The sequence below is a fragment of the Anabrus simplex genome, chromosome 4 (genome assembly GCF_040414725.1).
Source record: "Anabrus simplex isolate iqAnaSimp1 chromosome 4, ASM4041472v1, whole genome shotgun sequence".
Taxonomy (NCBI): domain Eukaryota; kingdom Metazoa; phylum Arthropoda; class Insecta; order Orthoptera; family Tettigoniidae; genus Anabrus; species Anabrus simplex.
Genome location: NC_090268.1, coordinates 116,960,914 through 116,986,751, shown reverse-complemented (window position 1 = coordinate 116,986,751; position 25,838 = coordinate 116,960,914). Strand labels below are relative to the sequence as shown.

At 40.0% G+C, this 25,838-nt stretch overlaps 1 long non-coding RNA gene across 1 annotated transcript in view; it reads right to left on the bottom strand.

The window, feature by feature from the left end:
• The window catches only part of LOC136872473 (uncharacterized), a 190,478-nt gene extending 165,508 nt beyond the window's left edge, over positions 1-24,970 (bottom strand). The window contains exons 1-2 of the long non-coding RNA XR_010859915.2: positions 24,803-24,970; positions 7,370-7,480 (exon numbers count right to left, since the gene is read on the bottom strand). This is a non-coding gene — a long non-coding RNA (uncharacterized lncRNA). The remainder of the gene's footprint in view (positions 1-7,369; positions 7,481-24,802) is intronic.
• Between the last annotated feature and the right edge of the window lie 868 nt (positions 24,971-25,838).

The window sequence follows — 25,838 nt, the reverse complement described above, 5'->3', positions numbered from 1 at the left end:
GATTACAATTTGAGTAGCTGTCTGACGGTGAGACAGCAGCCCCTGTCTAGAAAGTCAAGATTAACGGCCGAGAGGTCTCGTCATGATGATCACACAACACCTCGTAACCTGTAGCCCTTCGGGCTGAGCAGCGGTCGATTAGTAGGCCAAGGCCCTTTGGTGGTGTTGCGCCATGTGGTTTCGGTTTCAACTCAACAATAAATCTTAAGTGCAAATATTATTATAATAATAATAATAATAATAATAATAATAATAATAATAATAATAATAATAATCGTATGGCCTCAGCTACCATTTGCAGACATTTCGATTTGACGCCATCTGGCTGTCTGCTCGTCAATTTCGACGTTCCGGTTTACTCTGTCTGCCATCTAGCGGACCTAGAGTAAACCGGATCTCTCTTGGGCATCTATGGCTGAGATTTAATTAATTTTGTCGGGTAAATACCAAATGTATCACCAGAGATCTTTTACATGCCGACATCGTACGACATGGAGTGTCGAATGGATTTTTTTCCGCCCTTCAAAAATCCGACTACCTCTGCCGGGTTTGAACCCGCTATCTTGGGATCCGGAGGCCGACACTACCACGGATCCACAGAGGCAGCAAGTGCAAATATAAATTGTCATTTTACATAGGTCGAGTCATAAGTCCTGGCAACTATTTTTTTCCTCACAAACAGGAACACGGAGAATCTAAGATATGCATTTGGAAACGTACGGTAACCCTATGTACTTGAGTATGATGCCACTACATGGTGTATGTAAACAACAGTGTGGGTCTAAGCATGCCCCCAAGTTCAGTGTGTGAGTGACAGCGTCACAAAATGGAAGTCAACAAGCAGGAGCAACAATCGTATATTAAAATAGCAGTTCCTCACGTGTTTATTACAACGCCTTTTTGTTGTACCAATTGCGCCATGCAGTGCGAACCAAACGTCCAGAACTTTTGGACAACGCCATAACCATACATGATAAAGCTACAGCTCACACAGCAGCCATCATGCAGTGCTGCTTACAACGGTGGAGATGGGAGGTTCTTCCACACCCGCCTTATTCGCCGGATCTGAGCCCATGTGACTATGATGTAATCCCCATAGTCAAGAAGCCATTACGTGGACAACAGTTTGCTAACAAAGAGGACATCGTAACAGCATTTCGGAGAGAGGTGTCACATGTTAGCGATACACATGCAGCGAATGGTATTCAGCGCCTGCCCCAATGCTGGCAACGCACAGTGGAAACCTTAGGTGATTATTTCAAAGATCCTTTTTACGTAGTCTTGTGTATTTGCTGTCTATTCCATAATAAAACAATGTTTACCAATGGCCTGTGTTCTGTCATTTTCCTACGAGAATCTCCTGAAGTCAGAATTTGTCTTCCGGCACTATGCATAACTACATGCCCTATATTTGCAAGTGCGTATCTTAGATTTTCTGTGTTGTCTCCTGTTCGCGAGAAAAAAATAGTTGCCATGACTCATGACTCGACCCTCGTATATATGGGAAAACATAAGTTCTGTACTTTGTAAATTTAGAAGCTTATTATAAGCAATGAGTAGAAAATTCCCAAGCTTTTAAACATAATATGCATGTGTATAAGATATTGCATCATGACTTCACTCTCTGAAACAGGTAAGAATACTAGAAGCCTATTCCACAATATCTGTAAATTAACAGAAGGACATGACTTGCCTTTTAACAAAGATCTTGAAATTGTATTATACTTTCTGAAATCCATGATCAAGATATTACTGTACAGCCAGTCGTCCCCCTCGTGTGTGCTTCTACAATTGTAGGGGGCTAACTCTGGTTACCCTCTTCAATTGAAGATCCTCTTCGTGGCGAGAGGGACTAGTAGCTCCTTTCTTGCGATGCCGAATGGAGCCCCATTGGGTAACCGTTCAGTATACAAGGAGGAGGAAGCTAAAGCACCGCCCAACCCTAAGGTGTAATGCGACCCGTGCCGATGGGGTGCATGGCACATGGGAGATGTGTCTTGAACGGAGCCTTCCAGATACTTGGCGCCCTCTCGAAGTAACTAGCCTCACCCAGGTAGGCGGGGCTCTGCCTGGGCGGACATATATTTCCCTAGATACTCGTGGGACTTGAATGAATACGATAGCCATCCATAAACCGGAGAGCTCTTCTGGGGCCTCCGAGAGAAACACTACAACAACAACCGAAGGGGACTCTTCGGAAATACCCTCGGATAGTTCATCTTCGACAGTTAGAGGGCTCACTCAAGAGGTGGGCAATCTACAGGTCCAGAAGGAGAAGAAGAAACAGCGCTCTGGCGCTGAGAAGAGGAGAGATAAGAAGGCCTTAAAGGCCCGGGAGCAGACCAAACAGGGCTTAACTCCGGGAGCTGAGGGGCCTTCTAATACCACGACAGTAACAACTGTGGAGGGATCCAATGGGCACAAGAGGCGGTACCCTGAAAAGGGCTCTGCTTCTAGGGCACAGAGGACCCCACCCACTAAGATGCCAGCGGGGAAACGACTTCTGTCGGGGGCAACCCCAGAAGAAGAACTGCAGACCCGCAAAAAACCCAAGGTGGAATATGCCAGGATAGCTAAAGCTGGGATCAGGATGGCCATAGTACCTGTAGGATATCCTGACCAGCAGCTAACCGAGAAACAGGTGGAAGCTGTGAAAGAGGCTATCACCAATCTGATAGACGAGCTTCCGGAGCAGGGGCCCATTAAGCCTCAGTTCCTGGATTGCTATCTGTCGAGAGGTGCGGCCGTCATCATAGCCGAGAACGACGAGACTGTAGCGTGGCTTTCCAGTCTTGTTACAGGTATACAACCGTGGGAAGGAGCCAGGCTCACAATTGTGGGCATGGATAAACTTCTTTCCTACAAGAGAGTCATGGTCTGGATACCAGGACAACCAAAGGACAATAACGTCCTTTTGGGAAGAATGGCACGCCAGAACCATGGCTTAAATCCCACCAGCTGGAAGGGTCTACGACCGCAAGGAGGAGAAGAGAGGTGTCCGACTTGTGGTCAGCATGGACTCCAGAGACATGGAGAAAGTGGTGGGGAAGAAGATCTTCTGCGGGGTGCATGTGGCTACCTTCACCTTGGTGGAGGGCAAGCGTGACAAGCAGAGGACCAACCCCACCACAGAAAATACCGAGACTAACAGGGGCGAAGAGCAGGAGCCCGGACAGGAACCTGGGCCAGCCAAGCCTCAAGACTCATCGCGGGAGACGGAGCAGCACGTTCCGGAGACCGCATAAGGTAAAGTATTGCATGAAGGTAAGAATGATTACTTTCATACAAGCAAATATACAACACTGTATAGCGGCCTCTAGGGTACTTATTAGAAGTATCCAGAAGGGCAGGTTTTCGGTCGCCCTGATACAAGAACCCTGGCTTAGACAGGGGCATATCATGGGACTAAAATGTGCAGGTATCACTTTATTCAGTGGAATAGCAGAGGAGAAGCCTAGAGCATGTATACTAGTTAAAGATCACAACGCCTGGGCTATACCAGGCTTCATTACTAGAGACCTGGTAGCAGTCCTAGTGAGATATGAAGAGGGCGCACAGCCAAAAGACTTGGTTGTCTGCTCTGCATATTTCCCAGGAGACTCTGAATCTCCACCTCCGCCGGAGGAGTTCAAGAGACTGGTGATATACTGTAGGAAACAAGGATTAAACCTCATAGTAGGATGTGACGCCAATGCTCACCACAGCATCTGGGGAAGTAAATATACAAACCGAAGGGGAGAGCACCTCATAGAATTTCTATGTACAACTGATCTTGAGATCATGAACATTGTGATACCCCTACCTTCATTAATAATAGGAGTGAGGGGATCATAGATCTTACCCTGGGTTCCATGGGAAACATACAGGAATTTAAAGACTGGAAGGTTTCTTTGGAGCCTTCCTTGTCAGATCATAGACACATTGTGTTTTATATAGAGGGCTCCCTAGAGATCCCGTCTTACAGAAACCCTAGACGAACCGATTGGACGTCTTATAGGGAGGACGTGAGGAGGGGACTGGAGGGAGGACCCTCAAATATAATTAAAAACAAAGAGGAGCTGGAGCTCAGTATGAGTTTTCTCACACGGACACTGGTTATCTCTTATGAGCTAAACTGCCCTATTGTTAAGGCAAAAAGAGTAACAGGAAGCTTCAAGTGGAATAGTTATCTGGAACACCTGAGGAGAAATACACGAAGGCTCTGGAATAAATACAGGGAACTTCAGGATCAAGAAAGCCTAGATTCTTACAAAGAATCACAAAGAAGGTACAAGTCAGAAGTCAAAAAGGCTTCTAGGAATTCTTGGAGACAGTTTTGTGAATCCAATGAAAGTCAACATGAAGCGGCAAGGCTTCATAAAATTTTAACCTTGGATAGAAGGGCAAGGCTGGATTCACTGGAGTTGCCTTCGGGTGGATACACATCCACAGAGAGGGAGACCCTGAACTTACTGCTTGATGCCCACTTTCCAGGTTTGGTAGTCACGAGTAGTGAGGTAGAATCGAGCGGATCCTTCAGACCCGATAAAAGTGGCTGGAAGGAAGCCGCAGAGATTGTTACCCCAAGAAGGGTTAAGTGGGCATTAGAATCCTTTGCCCCTTACAAAAGCCCAGGGGTGGATGGGATCTTCCTGGCACTTCTTCAGGAAGCGGAGGGGGGTCCTTATACCGTACCTGGTCAGAGTCTTTAAAGCCTGTCTCACTATGGGGTACGTGTACTCCTTGTGGCGTCAGGCGAAGGTGGTGTATATACCTAAACCCGGAAGGTCTTCATATACTAGACCTAAGGATTATAGACCCATTAGTCTAACGTCTTTTCTACTTAAGACCTTGAAAAGACTGGTGGATAGACATATCAGGGAGAAAGTATTAAGGGACTTTCCCCTGCGTTCTCATCAACATGCGTATCAACCAGGGAAGTCGGTTGAGACGGCACTACACCAGCTAGTTTCTAGGCTGGAGAGTGCCTTGGATCAGCAACAACTTGCTATGGTTGAATTCCTAGATATAGAAGGGGCCTTTAACTATACATCTTAGGGCTCCATAGAACGTAGTCTAGAGAGAAGAGGAGTGAGCAGTATGCTCATAAAATGGATTATGGCCTCACTGCAGGGCCGTCAAGTTCTGTTTACCCTCAACGCTGTAATGTTCTTTTTTTTTTTTTTTTTTGCTAGGGGCTTTACGTCGCGCCGACACAGATAGGTCTTATGGCGACGATGGGATAGGGAAGGCCTAGGAGTTGGAAGGAAGCAGCCGTGGCCTTAATTAAGGTACAGCCCCAGCATTTGCCTGGTGCAAAAATGGGAAACCACGGAAAACCATTTTCAGGGCTGCCGATAGTGGGATTCGAACCTACTATCTCCCGGATGCAAGCTCACAGCCGCACGCCTCTACGCGCAACGCTGTAATGTTGAGAGCTAATATAGACAGGGGGTGTCCACAGGGAGGAGTATTATCACCAACATTATGGTGTCTGGTAGTGGATGAACTACTTACCAGGTTAAATGTTGGAGGAATATACGCCCAAGGCTATGCAGATGACATAAGCCTGATGGCGGTAGAAATTTCCCCAGCACGGTTTCCGAGCTCGTACAGAGCTCTTTACGTAGGGTGGAAAGATGGTGCCACGAGACAGACTTGTCGGTTAATCCCGATAAGACGGAGCTCGTGGTATTTACCAGGAGGAGGCGGCTAGACGGACTGTCAGAGCCTTTCCTATTTGGGAAAAAATTAGTTAAGACAACCTCAGTTAAGTACCTAGGGGTAATCCTTGAGGCAAGACTGAGTTGGAAGAAACATATAGATCATAAGGTGGATAAGGCTTATGTGGGCCTGTCGCAGGGCCGTCGGGAAGACTTGGGGCCTAAGACCTAAGGTGGTCCAGTGGCTCTATATCTCTATTGTACGGCCCACGATCACCTATGCATCTTTAGTCTGGTGGCCAGGTTCGGAGAGTAAAACTGTGACCACCAAATTAAACAGTGTCCAAAGACTTGCGTGTCTAGGAATAACAGGGGCACTGGATACTACACCATTATGTGCAATGGAGACCATCCTAGGTTTTCCCCCCTTACATTTATATGTTAATGTAATAGCGGGAATGAGTGCCTTTCGCCTCTGGTCACTCGGAGGATGGTCCTTCAAAAACCCGAATAGAGGTCATGCCTCTATTCTTACAAGGCTCCACCAGACTTGCCCTATGACAATGATGATCGGGAATCTGATGAAGCCTAGCTTTAATTTGAATTATAAATTTACAGTGGTGATACCCACAAGGGAGGAGTGGGCTGCGGATGCTGGGGCCCATCTTAAGTCTGGAGGCTGTACATGGTACACAGATGGCTCGCGGACGGAGACGGGCACAGGCGCCGGGGTCTGGGGGCCTAAGACAAGGCTCTCCCTTCCTATGGGTAAATATGCTATTGTTTCCCAGGCCGAAGTATACGCAATACTAGCCTGTGCTGTATATGTATGGAATATGCCTGGACACAGAAGACTCATCACTATTTGCAGTGATAGCCAGGCAGCGCTAAAAGCACTATGTGCAGTTAAAACAACATCAAAACTGGTATGGGAATGCCAAAGGATGTTAGATCAGCTGTGTGAATTTAGCTCAGTTACCCTATTATGGGTCCCCGGGCACACAGGTATCAGTGGAAATGAAGAAGCTGACAAACTAGCGAAACAAGGCTCAAAAGGTTCTTTCACAGCACCAGAGCCCTTCCTGGGAGTGTCACACTCCGAAGCGTGAGACTGGTAATATCCCAGAGGACAAACCAATCTCACTTAGATATTTGGAAGAGGTTAACTATAGCAAGGCAGGCACGTGAACTTATCAAAGGGCCTAGCCAAAGTTATAAAAAGGTCCTAATGAATTTGAATAGGACCAGAATGAGAAGGGTAGTTGGACTGTTAACAGGCCACAATACCTTACAGAGACACCTACACATCATGAAAATCACCCAGGATCCGATGTGTAGAAGATGCGGTAAGGAGGAGGAGACCTCCGCGCATGTGTTATGTCAGTGCGAGGCTCTTGCAAGCACCAGACATCGATACCTTGGCTCACATTTTGTAAGCCTGGAAGACATCAGGAATGCCAATATCCGGACACTAGTATCCATTATAGGAGCACTAGGGCTGGACTAGGCAAACCTGTTTAAGGGGCACAAAGGGTCTTCATAGACCTACGTGTGGAGCTCTGCGAAGACAGGGCTCACCCATTTCTTATCTATCTATCTATCTACAGCCAGTCGTGAACTAGTCATATGAAATACAATAGTATAAGCTTTAAATATTTTCTGTTATATTAATTCACATTATATATGCAGTGAAACAAGCCACAGGTTCATAAAAATAATGATCCTACCATTTACGAATTCACTTCATCCAGAAGCTCAGATCTACAGTATGTTGCTTCCAGAGTAGAGTTAAACTTCTGACGGATAGAAACTTGCCAAGACATAAATGTGCTTCTGCCCTGAAAAAGAAAATATCAAAACAATGTAAATTTTAAAATTATACACGGCAAAAAAGTGTCAGAAAAAATATTCCTACATAGCACTCTTACAGTACTCTACTGACCTGAATATAGAATTTGAATCACATATATTAAAAAGAGTCGTAACTTCGGCAGCCGTTATATCTATTAGTGCAGGCATTTGACAGGGTATTTTAAATAGCAGTTCAACAGTCCCACCTATCACGAAGGTAGTAACTTCCTTTAATAACGTGATACTGTTGTAAATTTTGTTTAAAGAAAGGATTTCAACAGAATAGACAGTATTTCACTGGCGAAATAGTTAACAGTTGTAATTGTTATTGATTATTGTCGCTCTTCTTATTCAAATATTGGCATTGTTGGCTACAGTCTGTGAACAAAGAGTGTAGTGTATCAAGAAAATATAAATAAAAATCAGCTGATTCTTGTATTCCGATCATTTGTAGTTCTGAGTAGGCAGTTAAAGTATCCGTAATTTATATTTCACACCCTCGACATTTCAGTATTTATAAGCGGTGAGCTAATAATCAAGTTCCTACATTCCAATAATTGCAATTCAAGTCCCTGGCGTAGTTTAGACAGAAATACTTTTGAGAAATTATTGTAAACAACCTCATATTTTTCAACATTTAAGGACACTTTTATTCTCCGTCCCGCGGTGTAGGGAAAATAATAGTAATCCACCATCTGTAAAGATCACATAACCGCATTTCAGTTGCGAATTGTAGTGTAGATACATTATATTAGATGGTACCTTGCCTGTTATATTCGTGTGTATTTTTGTGCAAACGGCAGGTTTCATTTCTATTACAGCATAGTTGAACAAGTAGTACTAATATCAATCTGTATATGTGTTTAACACTCATATGTGATGTGGATTGCCATAGTTGAATATATATATGATTTTTCACGATTTTACGCTAAGCTTTTAACATTCAAAGACCGAACATTACTACCTACTGGCCATGGGTACGTACTGCAAGGCGCAAGTACAACTTGCAGAACCGTAGGTCGGTAATGTCTTTGAGGTTGAGCCAGAGGTACTCCTGAAGCCTGTGGTAATGTGATGGGGAGGGCCCACGTAAAATAAACGGTGGTTGGTTCGCGTGGATGTTGACGGGGTGGAAGGAGTACCTTTGGTTGTAGGGCTGTTTTGACTTATGTTATGTAAAAAAAAAAACAAGGCATCACTGGGATATGTGTTGAATTGATTGTACAGTTGAAGTTGTGCCGTAAAACTACCTCTGTCTACATTAATTATCCATTTATAGAGATGAAAAGTTATTTGTTGCCAAAAGGCAACAGTATGCAGTAGAGGGTTAACATTATTGTAGTGTAGTATAGTAACTTATTAGAAATTAAGAGTGCCTATTCTATAATTTTGAGTACTTTGCAAATTTAGAACTTTAATGGTAATTTTCTTTTCTGTTTTTGCTTGGTAACAACCTGTTGTAGTTAGAATACGTCTGAACGTAGTTTAAAATTATTGTAGTGTATTATAGCATCTTATTAGAAAGTAGTGTGTTTATTCTATTACTGTGAATATCTGTATAGTATAGTACCGTTTCTGTGGTATCTATAGTAACTCTCTTACTAAAATTCTGTTGTTGTAATTAGGGTAGACTTAACTGCAGTTAAGAATTGTGTAATTATTGTGTATTATTCTCTGTTTCCAGTAATTAACAGCAATTTTCATTGTGTTAGCATGTTGTAGGAATAAAAATAGTACAATGAAGTAGTAGTGTAGTGTAGTAGTCGCCTATATTAAATAACTTACTGTCATGTGTTCTTTGTGAACTAACCTAGACAATATTTCTTTACTTTCATTTTTATTTTGCACAGAATAAGTTATCTTATTTTTCCTTTTCTTTTCATTATTAACTAAAAAATGGCTAAGCAGTGCAAGTGTAGGAACTGTGGGTGTGGCCAGGCATTAAGGAGTATGAGGGAGGAGTTGGAGAGCTTGAGGGAGATAATTAGGATACTCTCAGAGGACAGGAAGGAAAGTAGGCCTCCAAACAATGTACAGGATACAGTAGGTGTAATAGAGGGATTGGAAGGAACTGGGGGAATTGTGGAAGACAGGTGGTCTAATGTTTTAAGGGGAAGGAGATTGCAGGCTAAGGGCTCCATTCAGGACAGGCATCAGTGAGAAATCGGTACGAGTCACTGCAGGTAGAACAATCGAGGGAAGATGAGGAACAGGGAACTGTTGCCGAGAAGTTTGGAAGTAGGAGAAAGGGAAGAGGTAGGAAAGGGAAATGTGCAGTAGTGGATAGGAAAAGACAGGTGGAACGGGGTCCTGGGATGGAGAAAAGGGAGGAGGAAGTAGCTTCTGCAGCTGTCAGGAAAGATAGGACTGACCAGAAGGGGAGGGGATCAAATGAGGTAGGTAGGGTTGAGGCTCTGGTCATGGGAGATTCTATCGTTAGACATGTTGGGAAAGTGTGTGGAGGAAAGGGTACCAAGGTAGAGTGTTATCCAGATTTTAGGTTAAGGCAGATGTTGAGGAAAGTAGAAGAGAAGGAGGAGGAAAAGGAAAAGGTGGTAGTGTTTCATGTTGTAAGACAAGCAGGTATAAGTACCAACATAGTTGGGGATGTGTGGGATCTGATAAATGCAGCACGGATGAAGTTTAAGGAAGCGGAGATTGTTATCAGTGAAATACTGTGTAGGAGGGATACTGACTGGAAGGTGATCGGGGATTTAAATGAGACTATGAAGTGGGTATGTGGAAAACTGGGAGTGAAATTTCTAGATCGTAATGGGTGGGTAGGAGATAGGGATCTGCCCTCAGATGGCCTTCACTTAAACCGCTGTGGTATATATAAGTTAGGAAATTTGTTTAGAAGGGTTATAGGGAGGTACATTCAGGGAAACAGGGCGCGCTAGGGAACGGTGTTAAGGGTACAGGGAACTGGAAATCAAGTAGGGATGACATAAAACTGTTAGTGCTCAACTGTAGAAGTATTGTAAAGAAAGGAATAGAATTAAGTAATTTAATAGATATATACTTACCAGATATTGTAATAGGATTTGAATCATAGCTGAGAAATGATATAATGGATGCAGAAATTTTCTCACAGAACTGGAGGGTGTTATACTAACAATTTGTTGGTTGTTTTGATCCACCTTTTCAAAACAACCAACAAAGTGTTAGTATATCATAGCATAGTTCAATACGGGTCTAATCATGAGATTAGTTACATGTAACTGGAGGGTGTATCGTAGAGATAGGATAGGAATGGTAGGAGGGGGAGTATTCATTCTCGTGAAAGAAGAATTTGTAAGCTACGAAAAAGTTAAAGATGACAAGCACAAAATTCTAGGGGTAAGGCTCATTTCTAAGGATAATAGGCAACTTGATGTCTTTGGAGTGTACAGACCAGGAAAGGGTAGCGCAGATGCTGATTCAGAATTATTTGATAAGATAATCAGCTATGTGGGAAACGATAAGGAAAGGAACGTGATCGTAGCGGGTGATCTCAATTTACCAAATGTCAATTGAGAAGGTAATACGAACGACAGGAAGCATGACCAACAAATGGCAAATAAGTTAATATGGGAAGGGCACATGATTCAGAAAGTGATGGAACCAACCAGAGGGAAGAATATTCTGGATGTGGTGCTGATAAAACCAGATGAGCTCTATAGAGAAACCGAAGTAATAGATGGTATTAGTGATCACGAAGCTGTTTTTGTGGTAATTAAAAATAAATCTGAAAGAAAGGAAGAGATTAAAATGAGGACTGTTAGGCAGTACCATATGGTTGATAAAACAGGCATGAGGGAGTTTTTAATAAGTAACTATGATTGGTGGAAAACGGTAAATAAAGGTGTAAACAGACTCTGGAATGGGTTTAAAGCAGTTGTTGAGGAATTTGAAAATAGGTTTGTACCTTCAATGGTGGTAAGGAATGGTAAAGATCCACTATATTATAACAGGGAAATAAACAGACTAAGAAGGAGGTGCAAGCTGGAAAGAAATAGAGTTAGAAATGGCTGTGGAAGTAAGGAGAAATTGAAGGAACTTACTAGGAAATTGAATCTAGCAAAGAAGTCAGCTAAGGATAACATTATGGCAAGCATAATTGGTGGCCACACTAATTTTAGTGAAAAATGGAAGGATCTTCACAAGGCAGAAGTATTCAGTAAGCAGTATGTAAAGATTGTTGGTTACAACGATAATGTCCAGATAGAGGAGATGACTAATACTAAAGAAGTATTAAAATTTACCTATGACAGCAATGACATCTACAGTAAGATACAAAAGTTTAAAACTAGAAAAGCAGCTGGAATTGATAAGGTTTCGGTGGATATACTAAAATCTGATCAAAAATTAGATGTTGGCTTTTCAGGCGTTTGCTCTATTAACCAGCATTTCATCTTAGGTCCGACACTAGACTCGTCAGAGTGGGATGTGTCAGACCCTACCCACTGACGCTGGGGTGTATGCAGGTGAACTTATCAGAAGCCTATTTAAGAGGCACAGTCTGATAACTGCATACGGGAGATAAAACTCCACAATGGAATTAATGCCCGCCTAGCAATTCCAAATGAAAATTCTAAGTTCCCATGGAGGGAATTAGGAAAATAGAGCATATCAAAAATCTGATCAAAAATTAGATGTTGGCTTTTCAGGCGTTTGCTCTATTAACCAGCGTTTCGTCTTAGGTCCAACACTAGACTCGTCAGAGTGGGATGTGGGATGTGTCAGACTCTGACGAGTCTAGTGTCGGACCTAAGACGAAACGCTGGTTAATAGAGCAAACGCCTGAAAAGCCAACATCTAATTTTTGATCAGATTTTTGATATGCTCTTTTGGTGAAAAATATCTAATTCCGTCCATGGGAACTTAGAATTTTCATTTGGATATACTAAAGACAATGGGTTGGGATATAGTACCATATCTGAAGTACTTGTTTGATTATTGTTTGCATGAAGGAACTTTACCAAATGAATGGAAAGTTGCTATAGTAGCCCCTGTATATAAAGGAAAGGGTGATAGACATAAAGCTGAAAATTACAGGCCAGTCAGTTTGACATGCATTGTATGTAAGCTTTGGAAAAGCATTCTTTCTGATTATATAAGACATGTTTGCAAAATTAATAACTGGTTTGATAGAAGGCAGTTTGGGTTTAGGAAAGGTTATTCCACTGAAGCCCAACTTGTAGGATTCCAGCAAGATATAGCAGATATCCTGGATTCAGGAGGTCAATTGGACTATATTGCGATTGACTTATCTAAGGCATTTGATAGGGTAGATCATGGGAGACTACTGGCAAAAATGAGTGCAATTGGACTTGACAAAAGAGTGACTGAATGGGTGGCTCTGTTTCTAGAAAATAGAACTCAGAAAATTAGAGTAGGTGAAGCTTTATCTGTCCATGTAAAAATTAAGAGGGAAATTCCTCAAGGCAGTATTATTGGACCTTTACGTTTTCTTATATATATCAATGATATGTGTAAAGAAGTGGAATCAGAGATAAGGCTTTTCGCAGATGATGTTATTCTGTACAGAGTAATAAATAAGTTGTGAGCAACTGCAAAATGACCTCGATAATGTTGTGAGATGGACAGTAAGCAATGGTATGATGATAAACGGGAATAAAAGTCAGGTTGTGAGTTTCACAAATAGGAAAAGTCCTCTCAGTTTTAATTACTGCGTTGATGGGGTGAAAGTTCCCTTTGGGGATCATTGTAAATACCTAGGTATTAATATAAGGAAAGATCTTCATTGGGGTAATCACATAAATATGATTGTAAATAAAGGGTACAGATCTCTGTACATGGTTATGAGAGTATTTAGGGGTTTTAGTAAGGATGTAAAGGAGAGAGCATATTTGACTCTGGTGAGACCCCAACTAGAGTATGGTTCCAGTGTATGGGACCCTTACCAGGATTACTTGATTCAGGAACTGGAAAAAATCCAAAGAAAAGCAGCTCGATTTGTTCTGGGCGATTTCCGACAACAAAAGAGAAGCGTTACAAAAATGTTGCAAAGTTTGGGGTGGGAAGACTTGGGAGAAAGGAGACGAGCTGCTAGACTAAATGGTATGTTCCGAGCTGTCAGTGGAGAGATGGCATGGGAGGACATCAGTAGACGAATAAGTTTGTATGGTGTCTTTAAAAGTAGGAAAGATCACAATATGAAGATAAAGTTGGAATTCAAGAGGACAAATTGGGGCAAATATTCGTTTATAGGAAGGGGAGTTAGGGATTGGAATAACTTACCAAGAGAGATGTTCAATAAATTTCCAATTTCTTCGCAATCATTTAAGAAAAGGCTAGGAAAACAACAGATAGGGAATCTGCCACCTGGGCGACTGCCCTAAATTCAGATCAGTAGTGACTGATTGATTGGCGTATCAGTGTAACCTTCATTAAAACAGCTGATTGTGTACAGCGTTGGTGTTAGGCTCCGCTAGCGCGGCTCTGCGGGAGCGCGCTTGAACTCGGTGAGTGATCTCACTAGGTATTCTATTCACCATAAGAACTGTACCCTTTTAAGATCAGTTCCCTCATAGCAAATTAATATTATAAGTGAATATTACAGTGATAATCCGTATTTTCAGCAAAATATAAGCAATTTTGAAGAATATATAATATTCTCAAATATAACTATCATAGTTTCAGAACTGTACTTGGGTCAACGAGCGACACAAAGCATAAAAGTTTTAAAATCAAAAAAATTTCTAGACGACACTTGTAACAATGGTGTTCAATATCTCATTGTAAAGAGAAAGAGCCAATGTATCCAGCACAAAAGTTCTACCTCAGTATGAGACATACAGGTGATGCAATAGCAGGTACTAAAGTCACAATGCTGCATGGCTAACAATTAGTGTAGCTTTGGATATCGGCATTGTACCAACTCAATGGAGGTATTGTTTGTTCTACAAGTATACAGTGAAAAAGAAATCAAATAGCGAAGATTTCAGAAAATTGTAGTGTGAAGAAGAGCAAAATATATATTTTGTAACTGAGGTTTTTCAGTCTGCTAACACTGAAAAACTTCAGAATTATAGACTAACTAGGTCAAAATTGAAAAGTACTTGCTTCCACTATAACCAAACAGAAAGAAAAAAAAAGCTTTCACAAAACGTTCAGAATTATAGACTAACTAGGTCAAAATGGAAAAGAAATTGCTTTCACTATAACCAAACAGAAAGAAAAAAAAGCTTTCACAAAATGTTCCAACATATGGACAAATTGCTTAAAAGCTATCATAAACACTTCCAGAGTATACATCAGCTTGTGAGAAATCCAAAACATCCAAGTTCATCAGTGCTGAGCATCAAATGATTTATTATAAGCGTCTCAAATTTAAGGCACCTGAGTGCTTTGGGGATGGAGCTCCAGTTGACCATATCTGATGCCCTAGTGATAGAAAAATTTCAAACACACACTGACTAGACACTTTAATAGCTATCCTCAGTCCATATTCTGCGTCAATACTGGTGGCTCCTTACGTATGACAAGGCTGAAAACTTGGTCATGAAGTCAGCTGATATATAGTAAACCGTACATGTACAATAAAGTGGTCTACGCAGCACATGGGGATCATCCCTGGGAGAGGTTGTAATTTGTAATATTTTGATTGTTATTTTTTAAATTATAATAATCGCTGGCCATCGTTAATATGATCCACCATACATTCCCTCTATAGTGAGAACATCCATGTATGTACCTTCAAGGGAAAGTGACATATCGACCTTATCTTGTAGTCTATATTGAAGGTTCACTGGCCTGGTTGCTAGGAGTAGACGTGTCAGGGGTGGCAGTGCTGGCTTAAGTTGGCAGACGGTCCAATGTGGTTTCTTGTAATTTGCCTTCTATGTCTGTAAGAAATTATGTTGAAGAATGAAGGCAGGTTTCAGTCTGTTGATGCTGATTGTTTGTTTCCCTGTACCTGTCTCCACCTCAAAATGCTTGTCACTGCAAGACAGAACTGGATATGGCCCACCATACTGTATATCGGCTGAAGGGGTGCTTTAACACCATCATGTCGAATGAAAACTAATTTGCTTGTCAGTGTTGGGTGAATTCAATTGCACAATCTAAGGTATCAACCATTAAAAGTAAAGGTCAGGCTGAAGATGGATGAACCAGTAATGCTGCTACATCTGCCAGATCCCAGATCAAAAGTTTGTCAAAGGTTTTCTGTCCAATCAATTGTTCTATTGCCAGTTTTCCTACCACCATGTAGAAGGTCCAGAAGGACTGTTTGTTTTCTGGCAGAATCTGGAGGTGCTCTTTGGTAAAAATTGGTGAGTCCAAGAAATCAATGCAATTCCTTTATTGTAGTATGCAGTGAGTAGTCATCTATGGTTCGCACTCACCCTCTGTGAAACAGAAGGTACATTTCTTCAAGTTCATTCTGATAGTAAATGCACTAAGACATTGAACAAGCAAATGACGGTGCTGCTTGTGCTCTTATTCATTTTGTGATGCCATGAAAATGTTATCTATGTAACAGTACATAAAGTCTAATTCTCTCAGTACAGTATCAATGTATCCCAGAAAGGTCAGATCTGCGTTTTGAAGTCCAAACAGAAGTCAAAGAAATTTTCACAATCCAATCGGAGTTATCACTGCTGTCTTGGTGTACAGGGTGTATAGGGATGTGATGATATGCTCTTACCAGGTCGATGTTTGAAAATTTACGTGTACCATCCAGTTGGCAGTTAACATTTGGAGGTTAGGTATAGGATATCTGTCAGACTTGGCGATGTTGCTGGGAGCATGATACTTTCCACAAGGTCTCCAGAAACCATCGTTTTTAGCAACTAATTGGAGGGGACTTGCACAACAGCTTTTTGAAGGTTGACAGATTTCCGTATTAATCATCAAATTTATCAAGAGGTTGTCACTGTGCCTTTGTTGTAACCGGATGTCCTTCAGTGATAATAGTATGAAAAACAATGAATTGTAGTTGGGATATTAAAATGGATGTTAGCAAGTTGGGAATTTCTTTTTAGAATGTTGAAGGTAAGGAATTTTTACTCACAATTAGTTTCGACCAAGTTTATAAAAAAACAGAATTTGTAGTACTCTATTTCTTCTTCAAATATCACATTATACTGTGGCAGTTTCGATAGGCCTGATAGTGTGCTTTGATAAGACTGTGTGGTATATCTTTGTGTTATTGGACTTTGCCCATGTGCCACTTTCATTTGATGAGGTACTACTTTTATATTTATTTATTTCTGGTCAGTTGATTTACGCCGCGAGACTACCGACCTGTGTTGGCAGCTAATGCATAAACCCTTTTTTGAAAAAAAAAGAAAAGGAGAGAATCGTGCCAGCGAAATTACGAGAGGGTTGAAAGACGTCACCGACTATGTCGAATTTAGCAGGCGACTGGTGTTATAAGTACATATGGCAATTGGAAGATGATGCTCATTCTCCTAAAATATACATTTTATTATACTGACATTACATGTGAAGTGAATTTTGTGTGATAATAAAATTGTGTCTTGAATTTGGTAATACTTCCGGTATGTGTGAGTGAAATGTGCAGATGTTCGATAAGGCCACCCACCTACTTTTTTTTTGCTAGGGGCTTTACGTCGCACCGACACAGATAGGTCTTATGGCGACGATGGGATAGGAAAGGCCTAGGAGTTGGAAGGAAGCGGCCGTGGCCTTAATTAAGGTACAGCCCCAGCATTTGCCTGGTGTGAAAATGGGAAACCACGGAAAACCATTTTCAGGGCTGCCGATAGCGGGATTCGAACCTACTATCTCCCGGATGCAAGCTCACAGCCGCGCGCCTCTACGCGCACGGCCAACTCGCCCGGTCACCCACCTACTTGCCAGCTGTTAGCATACAGTCGGTCACTGGGTCATTCGCCAGTTGACAGTCAACCTTCATTCTTCATGCTCCCAGTTGACTTTGTAAAGCAATAGTCTTGCTTATGAATAACTAGCAAATGTACCCGTGCTTCGCTATGGTATTCTACATTGTATATGGATATCAAGTAAATTACTGCACATGCAGTGAATACGATTTTTAAAAATTGAATGACTCTTAGCATTATCCAGAAACAGCAGGGGGAGGTTCCCATACAGTGTTTCCAATGTAAAGTGCAAGTTGCAGAGTTGTGATGATAATGGCAGGCTCACTTGCCTACTACCATTCACAATCGAGTAGGTAAATTTTCATTATAATGGGAGGCCCCATTACCTAATGCGCAGCCACAGTCGATTTTAGGGAGTTTTCGTTACAATGGCAGGCGCCTTTTCCTATTTCCAGACAGATTAAAGTTGAGGAGTTGTTATTATAAAATAGCAGGCACCTTCTTTACTGCCAGTCAAAATTGAGTTGTGCTGTTATCATTAAAATGACAGGCCCCTTTTCTTAATGACAGTCACACACCGAGTTGGTGAGTTTGCATTATAATAGCAAGGGCACTATGCCTAATGACAGTCATATTTTAGATGGGTAAATTTGTTTATAATATCAGGCACACATGCTTACTCCCAAACACAATCGGTTAGGAGAGTTTTGAACAAAATTGCATGCTCTCTTGACTTCTGCCAAGTCAAACTGAGAAAGGAATTATTTATTACAATGGTAGTCCCTCCTTACTAACGCTAGTAACAAAGGAGTTGGAGAAGGATTGCATTCCTACTGCCAATCAAAGTCGATGTGTACAGTAATGATTACAATAGCAGACGCCCTCCAGCTGAGAGTCACTATCGATATAAAATATTAATTATAATGGCAAACACAACACCATTTCCACATCGCTACAAATTGACTTAAATGAATATACAGTATATAGATCGACATGCGAAGTATATGCATGTTTACAATATTGCAAACCTTCATTTACAGATTAACTGCTGCTAAAGGATACATCATATTGACAAATGGATTGTACCATAAGGCGCCAAATTTAGCGGTCTAAATGGCTGGTCTTAAGATATTTTCTCCTGTCTCATCTATTCGTGGGTAAAATTGAGTTACAAACGTTGAATAGGGTGAAATCTGGGTAAGGTTTTCTCACAGTGCATTACTCTCTGGTACTAATATGACAGCTACAAACACAGAATTTGGCTCACGTATGGATACTGTGTGGGCCGATGTTCGTGCAGAATTAGATGATTCTATATTTCGTATAAGTGATTTGAACTGCGAATTATATGTATACAAAGAGCAAAATGTAGGTATAATAGAGATAAAGAGACAAATCTAACATATAAGGAATAGAGATACGACGAAAAGTCCTAGGACCAAAGTTGTGATCACTCCAAATTGAACAGAGACTGTGCCATCCGTTTTGTAATACGACTTACCGTTTAGCTAACAAATACCTCAAGAAGAACGTCTGCACAGTCATTAAAATTGCATCCATATTGCGGTATTTTTTGGGTTAAAAGGTGAAAAATTTTAATATCTTGGAATTTTTCTGTCGGTTAGAGGCTAAAAGGTATAATTTCGCCAAATTTCAATTTTCTAGCTCGTCTGGCAGATTGTGCCGCCATCTTGATTTGGGGGGAAGGAGGATAAAAATTAGGAAATTCCTGAAAATGTTTAAGCTCATGAAACTTACAGGTTGTCACTTTGGATAAATTATACGACTGCGTTCTTAAGCTGAGCCCAAAATTTGAAGCCCCCAGCGTGCCCCCTTTAGGGAATTTTGAGAATTTTCGATTTTTCTAGGGATCCTGGGGTCATCAGCTTCTCCAGTACCAAGTTTCAAATATCTGAGATTTCTGGAAGTGCCTCATTAATTCACGTCTATTTTCATTTTTATACTTTTATACAGATCGCTCCAGACTGACTTGCTTTTATATATATATAGACTTTGTGTTCTTGGAGACCTGTCACTTTAGATATTTTTATTGAGAATGAGCACAATAGTTATCAGACGTCAAGTTGATCGAGACTGCTTAAGTACGTATTCAGTGACAATATTAAGAAGAACCTGTGAGTTGGCAACATCATTAATAATGTTTGTACAAGTTTCAGCTTTGAATCAAGAGGAGTCTAACCATCAATTCGACATGGAGACATCGCCCAGTACTGTGTGTGATATTAGTTTCACCATGACAGCCTAAGCCCTGAGACCACTGCTGACAGCGTTGAGATGAGAGAATGCAAGCCGTAATTGTAGCATTGAAGACAGTTAATCATCGTCCAGTTTGAAGAAGACACCAAAAGCTAAGTCGACTCAAATATTTCAGTAAATATCTGTTCAGTAGTGGGTTAGTTAATGTATTTGTAGTTATTAAATGGTCCTGTACAATGTAGTTGAGTAGTTCTCATATTTTGCTATGCAATACCGTAGTTTCAGTATATGGTCCTCATATATTTCTGTTTCTGTCAAGTAAATTTGGCTGATTTAGTGATTGGTATAACACACCGTCATGATGATTATGATTATTCATGTGTGTTTCTATTTGATTTTCTTAAATTAATCCTGTATGACGGATAATTTGATGGTAATTTGTATGATTTTTACTTTATTAGCTGAATATAGGCACAACGTGTGGGGAAATGTGTCAGGATCGTCTTAAGATTAACTTAGATTTTGTCGCGTTTGAAGTCATCATGCTAAACCCAATTGTGATTTAGAACCATGTACGTTCTGAATATAAATTGAGAGGGATTATGTTAAAGCTCAAGTGATAGGAATGATTCCATTCTTTTGAATCAAATCAGCTAATGTATAAGCGATACAGGAGATACCCATAAATTGTGACACGGAAACCAGAAGATAGGTTGGATCTTTGAGAATCCAAATGTATTATTTTAGGATTGTGTATGCGTAGAGCATGTTGTGTAATATCATATTTGGAATTCGTGACATCCCGGAGAGGATCGCGAAGGTATTATGATGTTTAATGGGACATGATATTATATTTCATGATTGGTTGAGTGTTAGCCCTATGTCTTCGAGATAAAAATGTGTTTCGTTGTGCAATGGATGTATTGCGATCATTTTCGAGAGTAGAATCATGCTATGATAATGTGTAGATTATTGTGTATGCAAATTGTAGATGAGTATAAGGTTATTTAGGATCTTCATACGATATTAGATAGTTCTACACTGCTCATGTACGATTTTGACTTTGTCTTCAGTATACTCGTGTCCAGTAATATTATATTCAGAATTCTCCTATTTTGTCATTTTGATAATTTTTCACGTTCATTAATCGACTGTGGATCATTCTTCGAGAGTATTCCCAAACATTCGATGACTTTCACCCCGAGTCAATCACTTGTGTTTGAATGGCGCAGATATTTATCTAGTAAAGCTACGGATATGAGATTGTGTTGGAGCATAACAGTCATTTCACGTGTTCTATAATTTTGTATATATTGTAGATATTGTGTTGGGATTAGAGTTGTAGTTTTGGTGTTTGTGAGTTATAGTGATATCATCATATATTTCCATTGTTTCAGGTGTGTTATATTGTGGACTAGGCAACGTTATTTTTCCATATTACAGCGTCTAGATTTGCACTGTGGCGTTGTCGGAGCTTAGATTTTGTTTAATTTATGTGGACCATTTAAAGTGACATTTCACTGCTTGAATTTACTTCTTAGATTTAATTAAATCAGAGATAAATAGAATAATGAACAGATACTTATTCAATTGCATCGATTCAGTTTTAAAAGAACATTATCGCATCAAAATAAGTATGTAAACAATTACAGTAAATTCATATTTTGAATAGAATGATTGTGATCTAGTACGATTTTCTTACCAACTTAATTTTTCTTCTTTATCTGATATTTCAGATTTGATTGAGAGAACCCAGATCTTTTCCATTTAATAGAATATTTTAAAAAATGTTTGCTTAAATATCAATCAAAGAGAATATGTAATTATGAATTTGTTAGGGCAAAATAGGAAAGAGCTTAACGTACCATCCCATATGATCTATTTTTCTGTACCTCAAGAGCAACAATTAACTTTCTATTAAAGATCATTTTCATCATCATAGCTAGAAAGGATGACAAAATAATACTTTTCTTGTGTTTAACCCTGACAGTAACACGTCTATAAATATCACTTTAGTTACACCACACGTTTCGAAGACGTGTCACTCAAAGTCTATTATTTAAAGTTACATTAAAGTTACCAGATGGAATGAATAAGGAATAGAGGTGGTGGAGGGGATAACTCTCCCCTCCTTAAGAGGAACAGGTGGCATTCATTCGCACAACACGTCACGTATGGTGTTACTGTCAGGGTTAAATAAGCCATGCCAATGTTTGAATTTTATTCAGTTTTCCTTTGTCATATGCCACATCCTTAGTCATGTCATTCAGTCTTGCTATGCTCTTACTGAGCACCCCTGGGGTGTCTCGTTGTTCTGCCGCTGATGTGTAACGGGTGCAATATCAACTTATTACATTAAGATCTTCCTTTCTTAACATTCAAGATCTTTAAAGAAAAATCAACTAAGAAAGTAGTCCCTAGCCTTGCTTCCTTTTTTTAACACAGCCTTCTTGATCATAAGGTTCAGTTTAACATCCTCCCACGTTTTGAATATGTAATTTCAAACCAAGAAATAATTCACACAAGACAAAAAGTACATATACAATGAAAAATACAACACAACTATTCAAGTGTCACAAATAAGATGAGAAGGTAGGTTCACCCTTCTTGTACCGCTAGGTGAAGAGCACAGGATGGATCAACTTTCCATGGGATGTCTTCGTCTTCACCACCCACACTTTGGAGTCTCTGCAAGGAACACGGCCACTCTCTGCCAATTGGTCAGTCAATCCTCTTCTTGTTATCGCTACCAATAAGCACAACTTCGTCAACTTGATCTGTCATTTTCCTCTCTTCTCATGGTGCTGCTGATAATGATTTATTTTTGAAAGACTGGTTTTATCAATGAAATCAAGATTGGATACATCCACCCTCTGAATGAACTCATATTTTCCTTCTTTGGTTAACCGTTAAATGATAGAGATACACCATTTCTCGGCAAACTCCTTGTTTACTTTTATGTTCTGTTGATTCTCTACCTAAGGAAGTGTCACTTCATATGAGGCGTGTAGATGCAAAAGGGACATTATCCACTTTTTTTCCAATTAAGAGTTATTCATACTGCCATATTGCACAAGTAAATATTCATCTTGTAACAGTAGCATTTTACATTAAAATGGACATTATCCTGGTTAAGTTACACATTGAATACTGTGTCTTTCTGCATAAGGGACATTATCCATGCAGCAGTGTACAGCAGAAGGTACACTATCCTCTCCGCCAATAAGACACATGAATATGGAGTCACATGATGTCAACAACAAATATGGCGTAATGTACATAGGTTTGATTAATTTTGAGTGTTTATGAAGTAATTATTGATAACAGGAAATAGTTTTGTAATAATAATACTAGTGAAATGGAAGAATATGACACCTATACCTGCTGGAGGGGTGACAAGGAAGAAATCAAGGACACCTAGACAGTGGAAGTGGAGAAAAGCCAAGGAAGAAGGTATGTTCCAGTGGTTCATTTATTGTAGGCCTAATTCTGAGCTTGGGAGTGCTGTTCATTGGAAATGGAAAATGTATGGACTTCGTAGTGAAATGAGAAAAAATACTTACAGCAATGTGAAACATAATAGTATCCTGTTACTTGGAGTGATGCAATATCACAATTCAGATCAAGTAACTATTGGAATTTCATCTTATTCCAGATATCCATCCAAAGGACTGCCGGACTTTCCTTCGTGTAATCACACAAAAGGGGCTTACCTGTGCAAGTCGCTGACTGCTCAAGAAATTAGGAAATTCCACGAGCGTTTCTATTTGGAGAAAAATAAGCCGTACCAAGACAACTTCCTTCTTAAGCACATGAAAATGACACCATGTAAAAGGAGGAGATCTACACATAATCAATACACACAGAAATTAACCAGAACAAAATACTTTATATCAAATAATAGCTCAAAAAGATTTATTCCCATTTGTTTGAAAACTTTTCTTGGGGTATTGCACGTGTCTAGAAAGAGGATCAAAATCATTGCAAACAATTTTGTTTATAAAGACCAAATGCCAAAAGAAAGGCGTGGTACACTCATTGCAAGCTAAGGCATTTTACCAGCTGCTGAAAGAAGATGATCCTCAGTTGTTAATATTGAGTTTCAACTGTCAAAAGAATCAACCGCTGCCAAAGTTGCCAGACCAAGCAACCTACTATAGTCGACAAAAGGGCCACTGTCACATGAAAATGTAACTTCCTATGTTTGGATGGAAAATGAATTTCCTAAAGGTGCTAATGAAATTGCATCATGCTTGTATGACACTCTGCGTAAAACTGACCTCAGTCAGTACCGGGTGGTTCATCTTGTTAGTGATGGCTCCATAGGACAAAATAAGAATTCCATTCTTATTGCAATGGTTGGTCATTTTCTATCAAAAGCTCCAGTGAATATTTCAGAGATACAGATTATCTTCCCGGTTAATGATCACAGCTTTCTGCCACCTGATCGTGTTTTTGGTTTAATTGAGAAAGACATTAAGAAGTTAGAGTCGATTTATGATCCTCAACAGTATATTGATTTAATTTCAAAACACTCTAAAGTGTTCAAACTAGGAAGTAGTAGTTGTGCAAATAATGACTGGAAAGCTTTGAAAGAGACAATCATGATGCCTGTTGGGAAATGGAACTTCAGTACAAAGAGTTGTAAAAGAGTACTTCCGACAGGAAATCAGAAGGGAAACATCTTGGTTCAAGGAGAAGATGTCTATAGATTAAACATGAGGACTCCAGGATCTGTCTGCAAGCCGATGGAAACGTTCAGTGACCTAGCAGCTCCCATAATCACCAAAGGCAACAGCATCGAAAAGGAAAATGTGGATAGTCTTCTCACCAAGCATTATGGAGCAGATTGGCAAAATGACGACAGGCTAAAATTTTACAAGTTCATCATTGACGCATGTGTAGATCAAGATTTGAACCAAAATGACACTATGTGCGAAGCTACGGAAGATGCTCCACTTCTAAATACTTGAAAGTTTCTGTTGGATGCTGCATTCAGTTTTTAAATGCAATTTTTGTAATTTTAACAATAAAACTTTTCTTTTGAAATGCTCAAAAGGTACATTATCCATTTTATTTTATTTTATCCATTTTTTTTTGTTAACTTCTAATGATTTCTGTAACTGGAAATTGCAGACCTAACCTTTGTCATCAAAAGTTAATAAGTTAGTGAACAGAAATCAAGAATTTCACAACTATATGAGTAATTATAAGTTTTTCTAAGTTCTGTAATTTTTTTAAAAGTGGGCAATGTCCCTTTTGCATCTAAATGCCTCATACCTTCTATCTTCAAACTTTACAGTCTTCTGGAAATGTTTTAGTGCAGCTAGTTCCATTTCCTTTCTTGATCTTGTTTTGACCGAATCATGTATCCCTATGGGTATGACGACACTGCATGAAAAGAAACATAACAAAATTAATTCAGGCTGCCTAAGGCCGCCTGCTTCAGTCAACTACCCTTTGAAATTCCGGAAGCAAATGATGACAGACCACATTCCCGAGGCAAAATGTTTCATTTGCTCCATGCTGCCTCAGGCGGATGTTGTACTGATGCTACTTGTTTGCAGCAGACATAGTAAGTCAACATAAGACAAACTAATTGTTTATTTCACATTCTGTGTAAGAAATTGTCTATAAACAACGTTTTTTTGTACACAGCCACAAACTTACAGGGTAAAGAAAAGTGATATATTGAAAACAGACAATTCTGTCATTAAAATAGAATCAAACATAATTCTTGGTTCTTAAATTACAAATGTATTTTACTGATACACAAGAACGTTTATTCGGCCCTCATTAATCCTGATCTCCAGTTTAACCGGATCCACAATAATAAAAATTTATTTTTACTTGCACAGCATTTCTTTTACAGACTTTTCTTGAATGTTTTTCCGCCAAGGATAGTTACGGACAGGAATTGAAAGTAATTCAGCCAGGGTCTATCAAAGGTACTATCTTGCCATTTGTCTAGAGCTGAGAATGGAAACCCATGGAAAACCATTCCCAGGACAGCCAAGGTGGGATTCGAACCCACCCTCTTCTGAATGCAACACACTACTAACGTGCCTCAACATGCAGAGCTACGCCGCTCGATAATCATTGTTTAGTCACTTCACAAATCACTTTTTTGATGATGATGATGATGATGATGATGATGATGATGACGCTTGTTGTTTTAAGGGGCCTGACATCGAAGATCATCGGCCCCTAATGGAACGAGATGGACATGACACATGATATTTAAAATTCTAAAATGTATCCCTGGCAACAGTTAAAAGAATGGTGATGAGAAAATGAGTATGAGATTAAAACAGCA